Source organism: Cylas formicarius, unplaced genomic scaffold (genome assembly GCF_029955315.1).
Source record: "Cylas formicarius isolate icCylForm1 unplaced genomic scaffold, icCylForm1.1 PGA_scaffold_4__25_contigs__length_36172078, whole genome shotgun sequence".
Taxonomy (NCBI): domain Eukaryota; kingdom Metazoa; phylum Arthropoda; class Insecta; order Coleoptera; family Brentidae; genus Cylas; species Cylas formicarius.
Window position 1 is genome coordinate 17,151,795 of NW_026844334.1, and position 21,830 is coordinate 17,173,624.

At 33.6% G+C, this 21,830-nt stretch overlaps 1 protein-coding gene across 1 annotated transcript in view; it reads right to left on the bottom strand.

Annotated features, from left to right (window-relative positions):
- Positions 1-5,294: 5,294 nt before the first annotated feature.
- LOC132700854 (toll-like receptor 6) overlaps positions 5,295-21,830 on the bottom strand; it is a 46,662-nt gene continuing 30,126 nt past the window's right edge. The window contains exon 2 of the mRNA XM_060668424.1: positions 5,295-6,140. The gene's annotated coding sequence lies outside the window, so the exon portion shown is untranslated. The remainder of the gene's footprint in view (positions 6,141-21,830) is intronic.

Sequence of the window (21,830 nt, forward strand, 5' to 3'; positions counted from 1 at the left end):
AGTCTTACAAGAGTGATTCTCACATAAACATAAAATTCCGCGTAACCCAACCAAGAAATTTATTTTTACTTGCGGCAGATGTGGAAATACGTAAAACCGACGTTTTAATTATTTTCTTTAATAGTCATCATTCGCATTCCATACGGATTGAGATGTAAATCTTGTTTTTATTCTCTCGGTCGTTACGAGAGGCGTTTTATCCCACTGGTCGTGTTGACGTGACGTGTCAGTTTCGGTAAATATCGGTAAATTTCCGCCCATGTGGTGCCGGCGTTTATGAGCTTTTTTAACATTACCAAACTATAAACAAAGGCGGCGTTGAATGAGTGCGTCTATTCAGCCCAGCCGTTAATTGTTTTAGAAGTTAACAACGCGCTACGTAATCGTTTTTATTTAACAGCCTTTTTTTTAAACTTTACGCGAAATATGAACACGACCAACCTCCGGGTTCGATGGTTTTGAAATTTGAAATTTGATTTGAAATATATCGTTTTAAATAAAAATTTGGTTAGTTGCTAAAACTTTGGAGAATACTAAATAGCACAAAATTCGTGTACACACTTTACTAAATTTCGTAGCACGCGAACAAAAGTATATGAATTTATTGATATTAAACCTAATCGTTTATTGGTCGGAATAGGCCCATTATTCTTGATCAAAACAGTTCCTTCTATTGCTCCTAACCGAAAACCGTATTCTTTTGTTAAATAAATATTAAATATATTTGTTAAATGTTCAATTTTATTATGTGTAAAAGTGGCGTGCTTAACTGTTTGATTATCATAAAATAATTACACATTAATTTTTCAAAATTTATTGCAGTTTTTACAGAAACAAAACAAATATATCTTAAACAACAAAAATATCTTAAAAAATAATAAAAATTTGACTACGTTTAGTTCTATGGTTACAGCTTAACTTTCTTATTGATTGGGTCATAAAACACTGAAGCACAACGATAAGCTGTTGTCAAACTGTTAAACCAAAACTTCGTACAAATTTTTGATATGACAATATAAAGACACACTTCTGTTGACGTTAAGTAAATCTTTCAGCGTGGTCAATATTGTGCAAAATAACCTGCCATAATAATAAATTATAATTATCCTTTCTGACATTTAAATTTGAAGAACAAGACCTGTCAGAAGAAAATGGCATTCTCTTTTCTTTTTCCTCCAAATTAGCTGAAGAGAACATTTAGGGTATAAAATTCTACTGTTATTCAACAAAATGACAATCAGGAATAGGAATTGCGTGCCTCCGATAGAAATATGTCCACTTTCTCTTGGGTTTGTATTCTATCATGGTCAAGAATAAGGGCTCAGATCTGCTAGTGGTGTCTCTTTTTGTAACTGTGTAGATTGGACAATTAAATAAAGGAACAAACACCATCTTAAAACATTTATTATATCATGTTGGTTTTCTGAAGTCTGAAATTACAGCAAAGTTTGACTTTTAATTAATCGATAATCAATTGATTTTATATTAGATTTTGTTATTTTGTTCATTGGTGGTTATTTTTCACGTATTTCAGTCTTTTTAAGCCTAATAAACTATTCAAGCTGAGTTTTTTTAAGAACCATAGACGGCAAAATGCTGAAATAGTTAAATAGTCGGCGCAAGGAACTTGTAGCTTAGTTAATCCGACATTTTGAGTTGGACCGCAAAAGTGGGAGCTCTCAAATGTTTAAGATAATTATTTTTTTACGAACGTAGATGCATGCCAATTTAATTTTACTGATAAGATCATATAATTCGTTCTTCGCAAGAGAAAAAGATGAGGATGCTTTATTGTTAAACTTGGCAACAGTCATTTTTCTGGTTTGGTTTGGTTGGATGATTTATAGAATCAGAAAATGTGACTTAATAACCGACAACACTAGTGAAAAGAAAAGCAAAATACTCTAAGAGATTTTCTTACTTGGATAAAATGCAATGCTGAATGGTTTACAATGAAAATTGGTTTATCTGATACTGAACCCGGTCGACATTAGTTTTTGGATAGATTTTCATTCATTTTGTCTTTAATTATTAAAACAGTCTAGATGGATTGAAAAGTGCTCCTTCTGAATTAGTAAATATATAAGTACGTGTGGCTATTTAAAAAGGAATCAACCAATTTGTGTAAAACTATTATACTATCTTGTAAGCTTAATATAGGTACTTAGAAAGTCGCTCAGAGAATATCCGAGCATGGAGGGTATGATATTTGATAAGACAGCCTGAAGAGAGATAAATAAACTAAGGATTTTAATTGACAAAATTGTCGAATACAGTCATTTCAGGAAAAGTTCCAAGGAAAACAATCAACAACTTTTTGGTAAATGTCAAATAGATTATTAGCTGGTTTCCAATTACCGAAGTAACATATCTTATGTTACAGGCAATCTAGTGAATTAGTTACTGATGGTCCACTTACTCTGTCGATTCAGAGAGGAACTGGTTTATGTCGTTTATGATTTCCCGCTTTAAAATGCTGCTGGACTCTGTAGCCATCGTCTAATTCGTGACATTCTTCATTCAGCAGTAATCATTGTGCAAACCCAGCGGTTTGAACCACGTCTTGGCTTTACCCTCGCGACCTACAAATTTCTAAATAATGACTTAGGGCTTTCCTAGCCATTGACGCAAACAATGACCCATAAGTGGCAGATGAATACGCCGGTGCCGTTCCGAGAAATATTTTCAATGTCACTGTCTAATTTGTAAAGCTATTCATAAGATTAGCGCCCGTTGAGAGTTCACGCTGAGGGGACACTTTAAAAGGTAATTTTAAATCAGTTTATGTATCTTGGCACTATTGACGAGGCGCGCGGAGGACAATGCCGATCTGAACCTTTTGGATTTTTGTTTGAAAAAGATTTATAGAAGAGCGTGCGACTCGGATTTATAAAGAAAAGGCAGTTTTTAGTTTAAAATATTGTTTCGTGCCGCTTTTGTGTGGGAAAGAAAGGTATTTGGCCTGACTGACACTTACCAGGACTAGTTGACCAATTATGCTTGTGGCGTTTTCACAAACAAACTGTGAAAGTTACTTACTTTAACCGGCTGCTCATCTCAGTGACCCCATTTTAAAGTCTTCCTCTGGGCTTAACTTCTTAAAAGGTGTCCTAAGAACAGTTTGGATGCGTTGCGTGTTGCTCCCCTATTGTTGGTTTTTAGATACCATCCAGGTGACCTCGTTTAGCTCATAAGTTGGACTAAACTTGAAACTGTGGAATCAACTTGATTCCTCTTCACATTGCTACCACTCTTTTATGCATTTTATGCAGAAGACAATACTAATTATCAGTTACGTCTGCTACCATTTCTAATTAAGTTCGTATTGTTTTGCGCTCGTCTGTAAAATGCCTAATTACACACCGATCTAGCGTGCGGGAAGCGTCACTTAACTAGGTCAGTTTCGTTTCCCACGGATCCGAGCCACTTCGTACATTTCTGGGATTTTAACGCACGGGTTTGGGAGTAATCGGATGTTTTCGGAGATTTTACCGCACGGTTTGAATTTTGACGTTTGTCAATTCTAACGGTCATATTCGTGTTGTTTAGCAAAAATGTACCCAAAATATTACTTGCTAAAAGCTACAATTAAAATCTACTGGACTAGTCGGTAAGTAAAGTGGCATTTATAATTTAAGTTTCCCACAGAAATTTGATATACCGTTCGCATGAACTTTAGTGGTTTTTACAGTTACAACAAAACAAAATTGAAGATTAAGACCTGATTTTTCTTACTTAAACGATCTTAAAAATTTAATCTTCTTAAAAGTTCTATTCCTGGATGATTTTTCTTCCAATTAAGGTCTTTTTCTTTAAATAAACTACTTAATGATCAATTGTAAAAGTTATATAAGCAACATAAAATTGTTTTTATTCCGTTGTTTATACGACATACCCAATAATACATCTCTCTCTATCCAACGCACACAGTTAAAAAGAGACAACAATGGCAGGAGCGATCGGAACGATAAACGAAGAGGTTTAATGAATTCTAGTAAATATTTTGTTTGAATGGTACGAAATTTAGTAAACCGATAAGCTGTTGTTTTTAATTTGTTAAATTGTGTGTTTTTCGTGACGGTTGTAGAAAAAGTATAGTATGCAACACGTTTGGTAAACTTTTTAACTCACTCGTTTATTAAGCACTCGCTCCGCTCGTGCCAAATAAACTTGTGACTCAAATGCCGTTTACCGGACTTGTTGCATATTTTCTGTCAAGTTATAGATTAGAACCAATTGATATTATTTCCTTTTCCATCTGTAAAAATTTTGGATGAATATTTGTTATTTCGTTAGTTTAATATTCAGTGGATTGATATGTTGGATATTTTTAAAACATTATAAACATCACCTTGTCGATAGTAAACAACTTAGGTAATCTCAGAGTAACTAAAACTTGTTTTAGTAAACAAAATTTGTTTCCGATCTAAAAATCGCATTTTGTACTGGAACCGGGATAAATTTTGTCGGTATATCGTCATTTTAAACTTTTCGTAAAAATACTATATTAGCGTATACACGGTATTTCAAAAAACAAGCGTCAATGCTCAACTCGAGCCGTAAGTCTGGAAATAATCAGTTTGCCCGATTTTGTGGAAATTTGTATAATTTATAGAAATAAAGGGTTAATTTTGCTTTAACTAGAATCAAATTTTTACTTACTTAAAATAATCCACTAAAAGCACAACTTTTTTTACTCTTCAGTTGGCTACGGATGTTGCTGAGCTTTCGAAGGAAAAAATTAAAACCATAAAAATAGACAAGACGTATTTTTATGTATTTTTTGGATTATTTGATCATATTAATCACTAAAAATCACTACCCCGCCAATCAGTTTCATTGCAGGCAAACAGGATACCACGATTTTTTCTGGTTATCCCCAGGATTATCTTCTTTACTTGAGAGAACAAGAAAGGGTCTGAACTAAATCAGAGAAAAGTTTTGGTCTGTTGCCTCTGACTTCTAAGTACTAGGCGCACTCTATTGTAAAACGTAGGTAGCGTGCATATTTTGATAGGTACTGGATTTTTAGAAATTCTTTAAATTTCATTGTATGTTTCTATTTGTTTTCAGCGAATTGTAAAGTGATAAATTAGAAAAAAAGTAACTTAAGAGTTATTTTTTTACTTAAAAGCATAAATTAATAACGCCACAGTATATGGTCACATTTGTTTTATCAAACAATATATATTTTTAAATTGTCATTCTGTTAAACTTGCAATCTGATCGCTGTTGTTAATGATATAAAAAAAAACAGCACTGATATATTAAATTAATTTTATTTTTAAGTTACAAGATAAATAAGCTTTAAATACTATATTTACAAATTTAACGCTTTGGATTTTTGATGAAAATAGATATATTTAAAATATGTACAATTATATACAGCAATTTTTTAGAAACTATATTTAATAATAATTAGGAATCATTTAAACACCATGGAGCAAACTGCTCCTAAATACGCAACGTCTATTTTTTGTGCTCTCCGCATCCATAAAAACAATTTATATCGATCTACACATTAATATCGTTGTGGCAATAAATCATTTCAACGCTGATTCGGGATGTCTAAAATTCGCTATAAATCACAACCTTTTTTTCAATCAACGTCACCTTCGAAACTTACAAAGTAAATCAACCCGTTTACGGAAAAAAACTAAACTTTTTCGAACAATTACAATACAATTGCCCGAAGAAGCTCGAAACGTTGCAGTAAAAACTGAACGGATAAATATTTACAGCGCCTGTACACACACCCTCATTTTCTACGTTATATTTTTAAGCTCGCGTTTAAGCAATATTTTGAATGACACAGATAACGGCATGATTAAATTCGTTATAAATATTCAGTCCTTTGATAAATTAACAATTATTATTAACTATGGCCTAAGTATTTAGAATTATTCACAAAAATATCACAATCTCGGCTGGAGGAACTGGACAGTCCCGAAAATGTCCTATAACTACCACTATCGCGCAAAAACAAAACCGAATCGAAATGTTGTTTCTCTGGCAATCTTAGATCACCGGCCAGTTTTCCTAAGCCAAATTCTGAACCTCAGTATACCACGGTCGGTCTTACTTCGTGTCTCTTAATACTGCTGTTGGAACGGTGTATCCTTCTGCTATATCTCGGCATACTGAAAATAAAAAAAAATTGTAATAATGTTTTTCATCAGAGAGGCTACTGTAATACTTTTTACAAAACATCTGTTTTCCCCCTGCGTCGGTTTTTGCTGTTGGCTTCTTTAGAGCTGTCAGTTTCAGTCAAGCTCTAAAGAAGCCAACAGGATGACTGGAGAAACGTCAGCAAGTTCGACTCAGCAAAAACCGACGCAGGAGGAGGAGATAAATAAGAACTAAAAGTTCAGATTTTCATGAAATTATATATTTTGACATGACAATTGTTTCGATAACACCGTGTCTTTATCAAATGTAATATTTACAAACTACCTGCCACTATATATACCGAAAAATGAACATAAAACCTTAATTAATGTTGTTGCGAGAATTTAAGTTCAATAAAGAGAGGTATTTAAATCTAATTGATGGTTAATCAATACATTTGAATATCTTATTTTGTTAATCTCCATGGCTTCCAATAAATTTAATTTTCTACTTTTTTATCAAAATTTTCGTCAAAAATGTGTTTTTCTGTGTTTAAGTGTGTAGCATAATTAGAATCTAGACTATTGTTTTTAAACGCTCTTTTATGTTCGGTAATGCGTTTCTTGAAGGATCTACCTGTTTGTCCAATATAAATTTTAGGATAAGATCCACATTTCAACCTGTAGACACCTGATTTTTGGGATTTTGGACATTTCGTTTTATTGTTTTTTAAATATTTTCATATTGTGTTGTTAGTTCTGAAACTACTTTTAAGCCACATTTTGACAAATGTTTTGAAACTTCTGTTCGTGTTCTGTATTAGGTTTAGGATAAATAGAGTTTACTGTTGTCTGTATTTGTTTATTATTTATAATTTTATCTATAATGGACGGATTGTAACTGTTGTTCAGTGCAATTTGTTTAATGATATTAAGTTCATTGTTGTAATTTTCTGTTGAGAGTGGCGTATCAAGAAGTCTGTGTATAAAAGGGTTAACTGCAACCATTTTGTGTGTATAAGGGTGATTTGAGCTGTTATGTATGACTGTGTCCGTGTGTGAAGGTTTATGATATATTGAAAAATCTAATTTGTTTTGCGCTCTCGTAATAGTTAAGTCTAAAAAATTAATAGAGTTATCCTGTTCAATCTCGATAGTGAATTTCATACGATTATGTATTGAGTTAATGTAATTTAAAGAAGAATTCAATTGCCTGTCCGTTCCAACAAAGCAAGCAAAGACATCATCGACATATCTATACCACCATAAAAAAAATCCAGTTTGGTAAAAAGGAAGTGTGTGTATATTTTCAAAATTGCATTGCACAGGGTGGGAACACTTGGTTGTTTCTATTATTAAATACTGCAATGGTAGGATCTTGCTATGGAGAAATGGATGATAATTCCCGTTTCTTCTTGGAAATCAGGACCAATATCTCGATTAAAAAATTAAGTTTTTTACCATTCCGATTAATGTCGATTACTTTCTTATTTTAGAAATGACAAAAAGAGTATTTAGACATTCTGTACTTTTCGATCCAAGTTTACACGTGGCAAATATCACGAAGCCTACAACCAATACATGAAAATAGGTGCAGAGAACAAACGTTTTCCAAATAATAATACAAATTTATATTTTAGTGCAAACGTAGTCAGATTTGACAAATGGAAAAAGAGAATTGAAAGGAAGAGTGAACAAATTATTGGGGAACTTTTCTGAGTAGAAATAAATAGTTTTAACGGATTTTGAATATCATTTTTGTTTTCAAAATCACGTTACACATAGAATGATATTTTCCTTTTTCGTAGATTATGTTATTTTAACTATTCCTTCACTAGACCCGAACACCATTCAAAATAATGAGCGAAATATTTGGTTTATAGTGGTTATCATTATTTCAAAAGACTATAAAAAAATAATAAAAAAAATTGGTTGGTGTAGAGTATTTAGAGAAAGGCAAAAATAAAATTTGTAGAAAAAACAAAAAAGTATTAGAATCCAAACAATTTCTGATATGCCTGGCTGTTGCAACACTACATCACTGCACTAACAAAGTTTTGTGTGGTGATTAATTTGTTGAAAACAAATTTTTATAATTTTTGTCTGTACGAGTAGTTAAAATCACTTTCTGAATTCTTACTACTTTACATAAAGCTTTCTAAGCTGTTATGAAACCCATCAGACACCAAATATTTCATTTTCCATGATTTTACGATCTCAGTAGACCTAAACTGCGCACGGGGAAATGTTTAATATTTATCAAGAAAATATCACAATTAATTATGTTAGCAGAGCGAAATGTAATACAAGTACAACCCAAGAAGCCGGCGACGCATTTCGAAAAATTTAATTAATAAACAATTCGGAATTCAAATAACTTTTAAGAACGCAAACTCTTAGTGTGTATTCTGCAAACAAGAGCAAAGATTGTAGTCTGTTAGAGACATTTAATTACTAAAATACAAACCGCCAAGCGAGAAGCGGGACCTGGAATGTTAAATCAAACTTAAAATTATAAAGTCACTGCACTGCAAAATCGAAATACAATTCCAAAGTTGGTGAATTTAATCCTCTTAACAAGTGCGTGTTCTTCAAATAAATATATTTTTTCTCAGATTCGCTAGATGTCAGTTTCGAACAAGCATCCATTGCGGACATAAAACTAGCTCTAAACTCCAGCTGAATCAAGTTCATGTTTCGGAAGTCTGAATTTCATACGAAATTTGTAAACTGCCAAATTTAAACTCGTTCCGCTAGCAAAGGTTCGAATTATTAATTTTGGTAATAATAATTAAATATAATTTAATAATGTTAAGGCTAACATTATTATTAAATAACATAAATAATAATATTTTTAAAAATATTCCATGATTTTTTTTCTGTAGGTTTGTTAATCACTCTAATAAAAAACTTAATTAATTGAACTTTTTAAACAGTTATCGAAAGAACTTTATCTGATCTACAAATCTTCGACGTGATCGTCAGAATTTAAACGTCTGAATTTTGAATATAAGGACCTTGTACGTAAACCTGTTTCTTGTATTTCTCTGACTTATAGAGTTGGCAATAAAATGCACTGCTGAGAAATACTCGGTATAATTAATTTTCTAATTTCAGAAGCGGTAACGTCCAGTTCGTCCAACATTTGCAGGATTTTGCAGTATCATCTAATTTCCTACTATAAATGCTCATGAACGGTAATTTCAAATTTGTTATTAAAATTATGGCTGTGTAATATTTTACTTCGGTCATCGCCCTATTGGTCAATCGTTAATTGCTGTAGTCCGTTACAGCAACGGATCGAATCAACGTAAACACAGAGAACCGGGGTTGAAATGACGTTTTCAATTTGTTTCCTTTCGCAATTGTCAGTGCCGACGCTGATCCCCGCGACAGACGGACTTTCGGGTGGCGTGAAAAAAATTATACGGTTTTAATTAAATTTGTCACAGACAAGCTGGACGCTCACCGCCCCTTTATTTTCCGAAGCCGTTTCGCCTTTGTGTTGGTATAATTGTCGGTCAGAGGGGTCCCGACCGATCTTCGGGATAACGATAGTACGTACGGTTCGACAAAATGGCGACAAAATCCCCTCCGACATTGGATTAATGGTGCGTTTAAAAAAAAAAATAGCAACTAATAACAATTTACCGTTTTCAAGAAATTGATTCTGAGATTAGTGGATTGAAAGCTATTTATAGCATTTGAATTTCTTTTTCAGCAGTATGTTGGAGCTTTAGTACAAGCCCATAGGGATAATAGTAAGCCGGATGAAAAGCCACTGACAAAGAAACATCTAAACCTAATGGAAGTGGAAGAACACAGTGAAAGCAGATTCTGCAAAGACGCCACACTATTGTGTCCAATCAGAGAGACGAAACTAAATATATAGAAGCTAATAGCTAAAGCTTCCAAACTGCAATCTGCAATCTGTTGAATACAAGTTCGTCATTATAATCGACATCGACAACAGGAAACTTAATAAATATCACCCAATAATTCACAAGTGACATTTTCAATTTGCTACCATTATTCATCAAACTCTGAGATATTTTATTTGGGTTCAATGATTTTAATACTTTAAATACCTGGCACGTGACACCTTCAATTTCCTTCATTAACTGCAGACCACTTGATCCAACCAAAGTCATTTTGTTTTGACTTTTGTTTACAAACCATTTTTTCCACTCCCGTCTGTAAAATACCTAATTACGCACCGATCTAGCATGCGGGAAGAGCGTCAGTTTCGTTTCCCACGAATTCCAACCACTTCGGACACTTCCGGGATTTTACCGCACGGATTTGGGAGCAATCGGATGTTTTCGGCGATATTTCCCACGCTTTAAATTTGGACGTTTGTCAACTCTGACAGTCATGTCAGTCAATGTATTCGTGTTTTGCGAAAATGTACGCAAAAACTAACCGTCGTAGAAAAAGTACAGTATGCAACACGTTCGGTAAACTTTTTAACTCACTCGTTTATTAAACACTCGCTCCGCTCGTGTCAAATAAACTCGTGCGTCAAATGCTGTTTACCGCACTTGTGGCATAATATACTATTACAGTTACTCCAAAAATAGATTCTTATGATTCTGAGAACTACAAGTTTTCTTTTTACAATTGTATCAATCCTACACGTGCCACTGCAAATCAAATGCCGTTTACCGCACTTGTTGCATAATATACTATTTTAGTTACTTTTAAGGAAGGCGACTTCACGGGGTCTATAGGTATGCGTATGGTCCAAGTTTATAATTAAGACATTTTCCTACGAATGTTGGTTTATAATTATCGTTTCATAATGAGTAGCATTCAAGTTATTGGTTTCTTTCTCAGTCTACTATTCATATCAAATGCAAAAAAGGGAACTTCAAAAAAATGCATATTCTCCAGCATGGAGCAGCTGTTCGCACTAGTGGCTTTTGATTAAAATAATTAATAACGCCACAAGTGGACAATATAATTAGTGTTGAATAAAGGCCCAGTATTTTAATAAATTTGAAGTTATCTCCCCAGGTGATTGTTTAAAAAGCTATTAAGATAATTGTCTTTTATAAGTAATTGAATCAAATAATAATAATAAAGTAGGTAATTTTTTTTATAAGCCAGCCATATTTGTTAGAGCAGCCCAGTTTTTGCCCGATGCTATGCCAGGGTGCAAAATACGAATTTTTGTTACACCAAAAAATGCTCGAAAAATTGTGGGCTCCATTGGAAGCTTTGTTAATTTTCCGCCTACGTATTTCTGTTTATCGGCGCCAATGTCAAGTTAATTGGACAAAATGTGATACCTCTATAACGAAATTCCCATTCATAATTCTATGCCTGACCTGGGACGATAATTTGCTGCTTTCGAATTTCGCAGTTTTTTGTTTATGCGAGTTTTTATTTTTGACGCAGATAGACACTCTGTTTATAAATGTTACTAAAATAATAGGTTATTTTTGATTATGATTCAATACGAATCGAAATAAGCATTGGTACATGCAAAACATTTTTTAAAGCAGTTTTTGAAAATGAACAATCTAGTAAAGATATTTTTTAGTGGTTGAAATTTAAAAACTTCTATTAAATTAAATTATTAAAGCAATTAAAATGTTGCGCTAACTAGAAAATAGCATATTTATTGTAGTAAAATAGTCCCAAAGTTGTATTTCTTGGAAACACATGACAAATATAATTTATCGCCTTGGGGAATTTTTCGACTAATTAGATAGGAAAGTAACAAGACAGCCATAATTTAAAGCACAAGAGGGCATGTGTTTTTAATTGGGCCATTAATCATGTGGTATATTGTACAGCGCCAGCGCTTGAAAGAGAAACAGTGCTTTTAATTGAAGTGTCGCGTGAATTTAGCACTTTTTAAAGCCCTGAATAAAGCTTGAGGCCCATTTGGCTCCAATTTCACAATCGCTGGACACTAAGTAACAATCATAAACATCTGTTTATGTTAACCTATATAAGATGGTATATAAGGAAAAACGTTTTCAATAAAGCTATCAGCTTAATATTAATTCTATTATACATCATACAAAACCGCTTTCAGAGTCTAGCTCAACGTTCCAAGTTTTTGACAATTTTGGGCAAACAATGTGACCTGGCACGTAGATAATCTGCTCATTAGTGTATCGAATAATTATCCAAAAATTCATACTGGCTATACCTTAATGTGATAAAGGCGTTCGAAGGCCGAGTTACTGTACCTAACCTACTGCAACTACTACTACCTACCTACTATAGTAAAGTCTGTTCATAGATATAAGAAAGTGACTAACTGATACGAATTAGGGAAAGACCCAGGTAAGCTGCAAGAATGAAATATGGCCGAATAGGTTTCATCTTTTTCAAGCCTTCTAATTAAGATATCTAATGTACGCATGCTTTGTTCCTAGTATAACCGGTAAATTTTACGCCGTATTATATCTTGACCACTTTTATCTACACTCGAGAAAATGTCAGCATCGCATCTTTTTTTCCTCGCTGAAATGGAATTATTCACAATTTTTCATACAGTTGATGTTGGAATTTTCATCAATGTGACCGTTTCTTCTTAAGATGCTTACTTGCTGGCACCACGTTCAATGAGAGTAAAATAAACATTGTTTATACCTTCCTTAGTCTCAATAGAATAGTGTTTTCTACATTTGGGAGGGAGCATCTCTTGAGATACTTTAGACTCGCACATATTTTGCATAATTCGCACACGATTCAACACACACTGTATTACACATGAAATAAGAATAATTACTAATAAACTTAAACTAAGTGGAATACCATACTAATGAATATTAAACACAGGTAGGTATAAAATAATTTTCTATTACGGACCACAATTTTACCTGAATTTAAATTCCGAAACTTTAGGTAATAATCTTGTTGCATTGTATGTTATGGATAATCCCATTCAAAAGCAACTGGTCACTTTCTTACATCTATGAACAGACCATACCTACAGATCCTAAACAAGAATATGAAAATATTAATGATTTGTTTTTCACAGATTCGGCAGATTTGAGTATCAAAATGTAGCTAAAACTCATATAGAATAATTTTCTCGATGTCTTTTTATTCTAGTAGCCTTTATAAATAATTAAACATTACATGCATTCTTCTACTGATAAAAAATGTTCTATTTGTAATATACTGTAAACGAAAATGTGAAACACATTTTCTTTGAATAGACCATTATCAACTTGTCAAAGCATTACAATTCCCTTAAAACTATATTTGCACTTGTAAATTTGGCAATCAATTCAATGAATGTGGAAATCGTTCATTTAATTATATAGTTATTACTATTATTTTTAATTGTTAATACTAGGATATTTTAAAGTTCCGTATTCAGGAAATTCATAATTTTGATTATTTTTAATTTGTATTTAATTGAAATTGGTTATATCACCTGTATTTTATTTATTTCGACGTATACTTATACCCTAACGTGCAATGATATGTGTGCCTAAAATAAATTAAAAATCACCCTTAACCCCTTTAATGAATTGTTTTAAAAAAATATAGAGTTCGTCTACCGATATACCGTTTTTAAAATCTTTTATGATTTTGAAATCGGAATGAGTTTAAGACCCGCCTGTTGTAAAGCGGAAGGGACCATTGTTTTTAGCACGTGTACCAGGGCCATATTTAAGATGTGCGTGAGTTGGGAAATTGTCTTTGATTAAACTCTTATATATTAGTGTGTTTTTTATAAATCTTCCTAAAACAGTCCCTACTTGAGGTTGCTCGATTTCAAGTCGAATTTGCCCATTTGCCGTCCAGTATTAAAAACACATTAGAAGCTTAAACTGATTGCCAATTTAAGGATTTAATATAAAGACACTAAAATATTTTCCTAGCAAAGCAATACGAAATCTTATGTGGATAATTGACTTATAATGGATGTCTTCCCAGTTTGCTATTGGTTGATTTGTGGGGGTTGATGAAATCGGAGTATGCTGTCAGTCTTATGAAACAGTATTTTCTTAGCCATGGAAGCTTTGGAGTTCTTTTTATTCCGTCTTGTGCTTGTAATTAGTAATTACCACCTTACTGTTACTCAATTGTTTTTCAAGACTCAGTAGGCCATTTTTATTGAGGTACCGTATACCTTCCATTACAATTTATTTCTTACCAAATACTAACATTATTCAATTCTGTTGAATGCATGGACTAATAATAATCGAGGAATCTCACCGATGAAACTCTACACAAGTCCATCAGCTTTCAGCATTTGAATGCACAAACTACCGAAGTACGGTTCTGGAACGTAGTTATGGAATTGTGAATCTATTTATTGAGGGTTACAAAGATAAACGGTATATCGTTGGGAACAGTATACACCCAAGAACGGTTTCGCTATTCATATATAACGACAGATTGTAAACAGCGCCATCTATAAGCAACGTAAACAGTATTAGCATATTTTTCGATGTACCATTAAATGTAAACCTGCCAGCACATAGTAGGTATATATTTTTAAAACAGTTAAAACATATTTGGATCAATGTCAACGAAACGCCTTGTAGATTCAACCTGTGTTTGTTGCCAACCATTAAATTAACTGAAATAACCGCCTCCCCTTATATATTTTCCGCGTCACTTGTTTACGGAAAAGTTTCCCTTGTTTATCGCTACCGAAACAAAACGTAATTTATTACTCGTCCGTCCTAAAAATGTATTAGTCTACTCCAATTCGGTAAATACATATCGCGATATAGAAAAATGGACGGATCCGAATACGTCATTTTGATTCATTGGAGAGTTCACTTTCATAACTGTTTATGTTCGGGAGATAAACGAATGCTGGCCGTCGTAACGACGTGGAATTTATCGCCATTTCCAATTCTGGCGTCTTATCTGACAAGGGGCTGGAGTTAGAGTCGATCTTTATAGTGAAGGTGACGATAGGTTAATTTTAACCTAATCCAACACAACCGTGGAGAAATATTTGCACGGTAAACAATTTGAAACCGACTGACAATGCCTAAACTTTATTATTGTAGGAGAGTTGTTTAATTTGTAATGTGCACTGTAATTCATTAATTTTTTTAATTTTTAGCACTGCCCTTACGGCAATTTTACGGTAAAATATCGATTCACCATTCACCATGTAGGAAGTTACCACTTATAAATTTTTAATGGTGTATATACACTGATTTTCGTTTTTTTGTCGCAGGGATTAAGGATGGTGTCAACTTCCGTATGAAGTCGGGTGACGTTAATTTCCGCGTGAAGTTTGCGTTATAGGCGTTTTTTTTTTTAAAAAGGCCGCAAAATATTTCTTTTTTCTTTATACTATACAAAAAAGTAATTTCGTAGTTCCATATAACAAACCAAACTAACCGATATGAGCAATTAAAAATTGTAAAATTTAAATCCACTTTGAAATGCACTATCATTGGCCGTGCTCAGTTGTGACGTCAATTCGCTCGTTAGATTACTCGCCAGCGGTAGTATAGAGAAGCCATTAGAGAACAACAAGGCGTTCGTCATGGGGGTTTTAATTTTAATCTTAGTCTTGATCCTGTCGCTTGCTTTCGTTATCTTGTGTTTAGTATTAAAAAGAAATCATTTACCTTTAGTGGATATGTGTATGGTGACATCTTACCTAGAAAACAAAGAATGTTTTCATTTTGCTGGGGTTCGCTGTGTTAAAACTAAAAGGTGTGTCCATAGAAAATTTAGCCACTAGTTTGAAACCAATATAATATTGTAATCAGCTTAAAGTTTCCTAGTTTTTAAAATTCAAATGGTACATCAAATAAAATGTAGGTACATTATTCAACAAAAACAAACAAAAAGGATTTTTTGTAAGCTAGTGGAAATCTAAATACTGATTTTAAAGTATATAGGCATTAACTTAACTTAACTTATTAAGTGGTCTTCGTTTTATATAGATCAGGAAGCTATTCATATGGAGACTGCAATAGGATGATTGCAAGTTCGAAGAGTTAAAGATGTTTGCACGATTTATTTTCTGATGGACGAATAAAAAGTTCATCTGGCGTTTTAAGGGATGCACTCAAACGTCATGACACGATTTGTAATATTGTTTTTGTGTTGCTTCCATTATTATCACGTAAAGCACACATTAAGCAGAAATACAAACTGGAATAGATTAAATACAGGTACACCTTTACACGAGCCAATAATAAACGTATGTAATATAATTCTTGGCCTATAACCTGAAAAAAGCAGCGGTAGGACGTCACGATCATTCCCGCGAATTTAGTGTTGTTTAAAAGGAATAACCGGGTGTCACAACTTGAATTATATATTGCAACTTAAATATTGGATCTTGTGTTTTGACATTTGGCATGCGTTTTGCTTACTTACTGCCCAGTATATTTTTATGTGAAAAACAAAAAAGTTGTTTCAGATGCAAATCTTGTACATATATTTTATACATTTATATAACTATTATCTTTAGGGCCAATATGGACTGCACAATTTCTCAGAATAACATTAATTTTATAATCATTCCCAGTGTAATATCATTAAAAATGTGAAGAAAATAGTCTCTGGATCAATATTTAATTTGCAATATTATAAATATGCTAGTGGACAAAATTGTGCCCATTATACCTTGTTGCTAAAAAACAAATAGGGATATTCCGATACTAGTAAATACGAATAGGTACTCGATACTTTCGATTCGATACCAAGTATTTATAGCATCGAATCAATCTTGCGATATTTACTCGGTATCGAAACAAAAGTACTTGGTATCAAATCGAATCAGCCTCACCATTAAAAAATAAAACCGAACGCATCAGACAAACATAATCTCTATCTGATCTATGGAGACGCGTTGTCTCGCGCCAGCCAAGCCGAACTCGTCCGACTTCACTCGACCGAGCTCGAGCCAAAAGCGAGAAAGATGTCCGTCCGGCCTTAATTTCTTTTCATTGCCAACATAAATTGTCAAACATACAAGAGATTGCTTAGGAATAATTTTATTAATTGTAATCATCGGCTTATTATTCCAATGTTATCATGGAGTTTTTTGTTTAAAGTACGTGCTTAACGTAACGCAAACCTTTATAATAAAAGTTTTCTTTTCCTTCTTAATTTTGTTTTAATTATTGTCCTTCAACGTTCATTGTTAGTTTCCTTAAAATAAATAAAAAAATAATAAAGTGCTAAAAGTATCAATATGAGTAAGTATCGATACTTTAGGAGTATTTATTTGAGTAGTATCGAAAAAAGATTTGAGTACTATCGAAATGAGTAGGTATCGATACTTTAATGGTATCGGAACATCCCTAAACACAAATATATAAAACTGTTGCAGATTTTATGTATATAATTGTTTAAGTTTGATAAAATACGCTTTAACGACGAGCTGAGCGCAACGGAGGTAGTATTTAATAAACAAGTGTCTGAAGAAGTTCATCAATGTGTTGTACTCATCATTGACGTGACCGCCAGAACTGAAAAATGTCAAAATACCATTATTATTTAAAATGTTTCTGGTTGCAGTTTAAGTTTAGTTTGATTAATTTCACCACTTTGGAAACAATTCAAACCACTTTCTTAAACTAGGTAGTTAAGGAGGTTAATGAAATATCACATTTTAATTCCATCAGGCACGATTTGATGAAAAATGTAAATAAGAAAATGAAAAACGCGAACTGAGATAATCGCCTGTCAATGTGTATAGACATTTCTTATTTTCTCGTCCAATGCCCAAGGAGATTCGTCTCGAACTGTGGCGGCAAATATTTAAAGATTAAAACTCCCGCCACGGGTTTCCGAACGTATTAATAACGACGAATAAACATCTGCGAGGTTGCCGGGTCTCATCAATCACACCACCCCCCGCGAGCGCGGACCCTTCCGATAATACCAACTAAAAAAAATGTTTATCTGGAGAAAAAACGTGGCGCAAACGTTTCGCCGATTCCCGCCGTTATTTAAATGTGGGCCGCGGCAATAATAAAGTCGAACGTCATTTATCATTTCGTGATCTCTTTTGTGCGCTGCGTTTTTACAAGTTTCGGGATTAAAACCCGTTCTTTTGCCGGCATAATTCCCGAATTAAAACCGGGAAACGTTCGTACCGATGTTTTGTGCCGGCCACAATGGCAATAAAAAGAAGATTAAGGGTTTTATTTTTCGTCGACGCGGGGGCGGGGATGAGATCTCGTCGACAAACACTATTGTGTACGATGTCTTTTGATATCGATGACGCTGATTAATGTCCCGACCGGTTCGGGTGGGGAACGGGGTTGACGAGTTAACGTCTGGCTTCGCTGGGAATCGGGGAAAGTTTGCTCTGTTTCGATGATAGAAAATAATAAAGTTTGGAATGATATGAAATTCTTAATTAAAAGGAAAAACTCAGTGTATTTTTCCACTAATATATCTAGTTTGCAATATTAAATTTTTCAAAGAAACTTCCACAGGCCACTGTATTACTTTTTACAAAACTTCCGGATTCCTGCTGAGTCGGTTTTTGCTGAGTCGAACTTGCTAACGTTTCGCCAATCATCCTGTTGGCTTCTTCAGAGCTTGACTGAAACTGGCTCGCATTATACTTTGTATTTGCTTATATATGGTTTGAGGGGGGCGGAGCTAAATGAGAGGCACAAACACCGTCTCGGATGACTGATTCCCGTATTGGTGGTTTGTTGGGTTGTTTATATATTTTTATAGACTCTCGGATTTTTCGTTCGTAGAAGAATTGCTTACATGCATGACGGACCGAATATGTTGAGAAATTTTTGGACAAGAGATAAATCTGGTTTTGACGTTATATTTCTTTAGAACTTTTGATATGAGATCAGTGATTTTTTGAATGTAAGGAACGACCGCAGTGGCACGTGTGGGATTGATAAAATTGTAAAAAGAAAACTTGTAGTTCTCAGAATCATAAGAATCTATTTTTGGAGTAACTGTAATAGTATATTATGCAACAAGTGCGGTAAGCGGCATTTGATTCACGAGTTTATTTGACACGAGCGGAGCGAGTGTTTAATAAACGAGTGATTTAAAAAGTTTACCGAACGTGTTGCATACTATACTTTTTCTACGACCGTTAGTTTTTGGGTACATTTTCGAAAAACACGAATACATTCACTGACATGACTATCAGATTTGACAAACGTCAAAATTCAAAGCGTGGGAAATGGTTCGGATTCGCGAGAAACGAAACTGAGACGCTAGATCGGTGGGTAATTAGGTATTTTACAGACGGGAGTAGAAAAAAGTTATTCAAAGGTAATTTATATGAAACTACACCTGAATCAGAAGTATTAATAATACTGCTTCCTCCTCTTTCAAGTCTCCTTAAGAAATATAGACTCGTTTGGGTTCTTACTATCCTTTCTTGAGAGTTAGTATTGCTGGGGATATTTATGATTGTTACGAATGTAATGTGATTTTTTTTCTCCAGTATTATGCAATTTTTACATTGCCAGTACCTGGTAACTCTATCTGTGGATAACGAGCTATCATCTTAGAGTGACACTTTCCGCATAATTGAGTATCTTTCACTGGGGAGTTAAATAGCGTCTGATCGACATATTTCAAATTGTGGCAGCAATTTTCATTTGTTACGATATAAATTGTCAAAAAAATCCCTTATCTCTATAATAATAATTTTTTTTAGAGCAAACGTACATTTTTTGATGGCTTTTATGAAATTGCTAAAGCATGCAACTTTTTGGAGCTTTTCTTCCCCCGCCGTGGTTTTTTTACCTAAAAATCAACTTGAATGTACTAAAATAATTTTTGCACATTTTCTATCCTTGCGCAGATTAACGTTGGAAAATTTTTATCAAATCATTCCCTTCGCAGCACTTTTAAACTCATTGCAGCTAAGTATTTTAAGAACCAATCTTTGGGTTCGCCTCCACGGCGATACGCCAATACAAAAATATCGTATATAGTTTTTTTACAAGTTTGATGAAAAATGCATTTGTGTGACAAAATATGAGGAAGAACAATTATTTAGTGAATAATTGACTTTTTAATAATTTTTGAAAATGCCTCGTCGTGAAAGTTATTCAAACTGCTGCAGTCGGCTTTCTCAACTAGGTTCATGATACGTCAGTGGCTTTTTAATTTAAGGTTAATTTAATTTTGCAAAAAATCGCGAAAAATTGCATTAATTTCATTTTAATAATTTCAAATGATTTTTACTTAATCGTTTTATAATAATTGAATTGTAATTAAAATAATAAAGGCTGTAAAAAAAAATTTCGTTGATTATTTATCAGTTTCATGGTTAGAACAATTGAAATTGATAACGAGTTTTTCAGGTTTATTTATTAGAGTACAACTAATTATAAACCAATATGAATAATAAACGCATAGATTCAAATACTACTAACACAAGAATTAGTGTTGGGGCTGGTCGATTGACCATAATAATAATATGTTCATTTATAATAAATTATTAGGTGTATGTGATGTTTACCTTTAACCCACTTCAATGAATGCCCCATTCGGATACTTAGCAATTCAGAGAATCTCAATAAAAACATCCACTCCATTTAGTTCTCAGAACGCGCGACAACGACGTCACACACAACAATTCCTTTTCTTCGTTCTTAAGCCAAAACAAACAAAATGTTCGGGTTGTCCAGTGGACGTGACGGTTGAGTGCCTGGTAAGCAAGTATTTATTTCAAGAAATGGGCGATATAAGGTTTAGTTAACGTTAAAACCGAGCTGTAACCTCGAAATTACCTGGTTTCTAAAAAAACTAGATAACAACCCCTTTGTTGGTTAAGAAAATACCATTTATTAAATATAGTTCGCAGTATGAATTAAAGTTGTTAAAACTGAATTAAATGAATAAAATGTTGAACAAATAGCTAGCCGCTCTGAGAGTAAGTTTCGGTAATTAATGAATAATGATAATTGATTAAATACTATAGTATATACACTGCAGGGTACAAGCATAGGGGTGCAATCGTGAAATGTTGGACAAAGTTATATCATTATATAAAAAAGGATATCAGATCAGCCGTATATGAACTTAAAGTTGAAAGTATACTGATATATAAGGTTTACACTACATAGAGATGGAAATAACTATAAGTGAACCCCATTTGAATGAATAGATTTGGCCTTAATGATGGTAGCTGAATAGTCTTGAAAGTCTTGGCCCACCCATGAAACCCTAGATAACGGAAAATATTAGACAATGCTTGTTTTATATTGCATTGCGCTTATAGCTCGAGAAATTCTGAAAAAGAGGTTATACCTTATTAATAAGGGCACCTGTCTTCCAATCTATTAGATATAATTACAAAGGAAAATCAAATTTCTCATACGGGAGCCTCTACTGAAAAGAAAAAAGCGAAAATAGCACGGATGCTCAAGATATAAATGAATTAAAACTTACCAGAATGCTTAAGGCACATGGATGCTTACAACAGGTACGCGTGACCTTCGTCAAAACTAAGCGCAATATAGAAGATCAGTACCTCGGTAGGAAAACAATGGACATCACTCGATTTCGACCATCTCAAAACCCCAAATCTAAAAAATGGAAGTAGAGCTCCAAGAAGACCAATCCCACAGAGATGACCCAGAGATTCAACAGACACGTCAACGGCCTTTCGAAATCGGTGTGGCCACATTAGGCCAGAATAAGGGACGGGATGAAAAAAATGAAACATAGCGCCTAATTCAGTGACTATATACCGTATGCATATATTAGAACGACAGATATTAACCTTACTCAATATGGAGATTTATAACGTAACGATTGTTT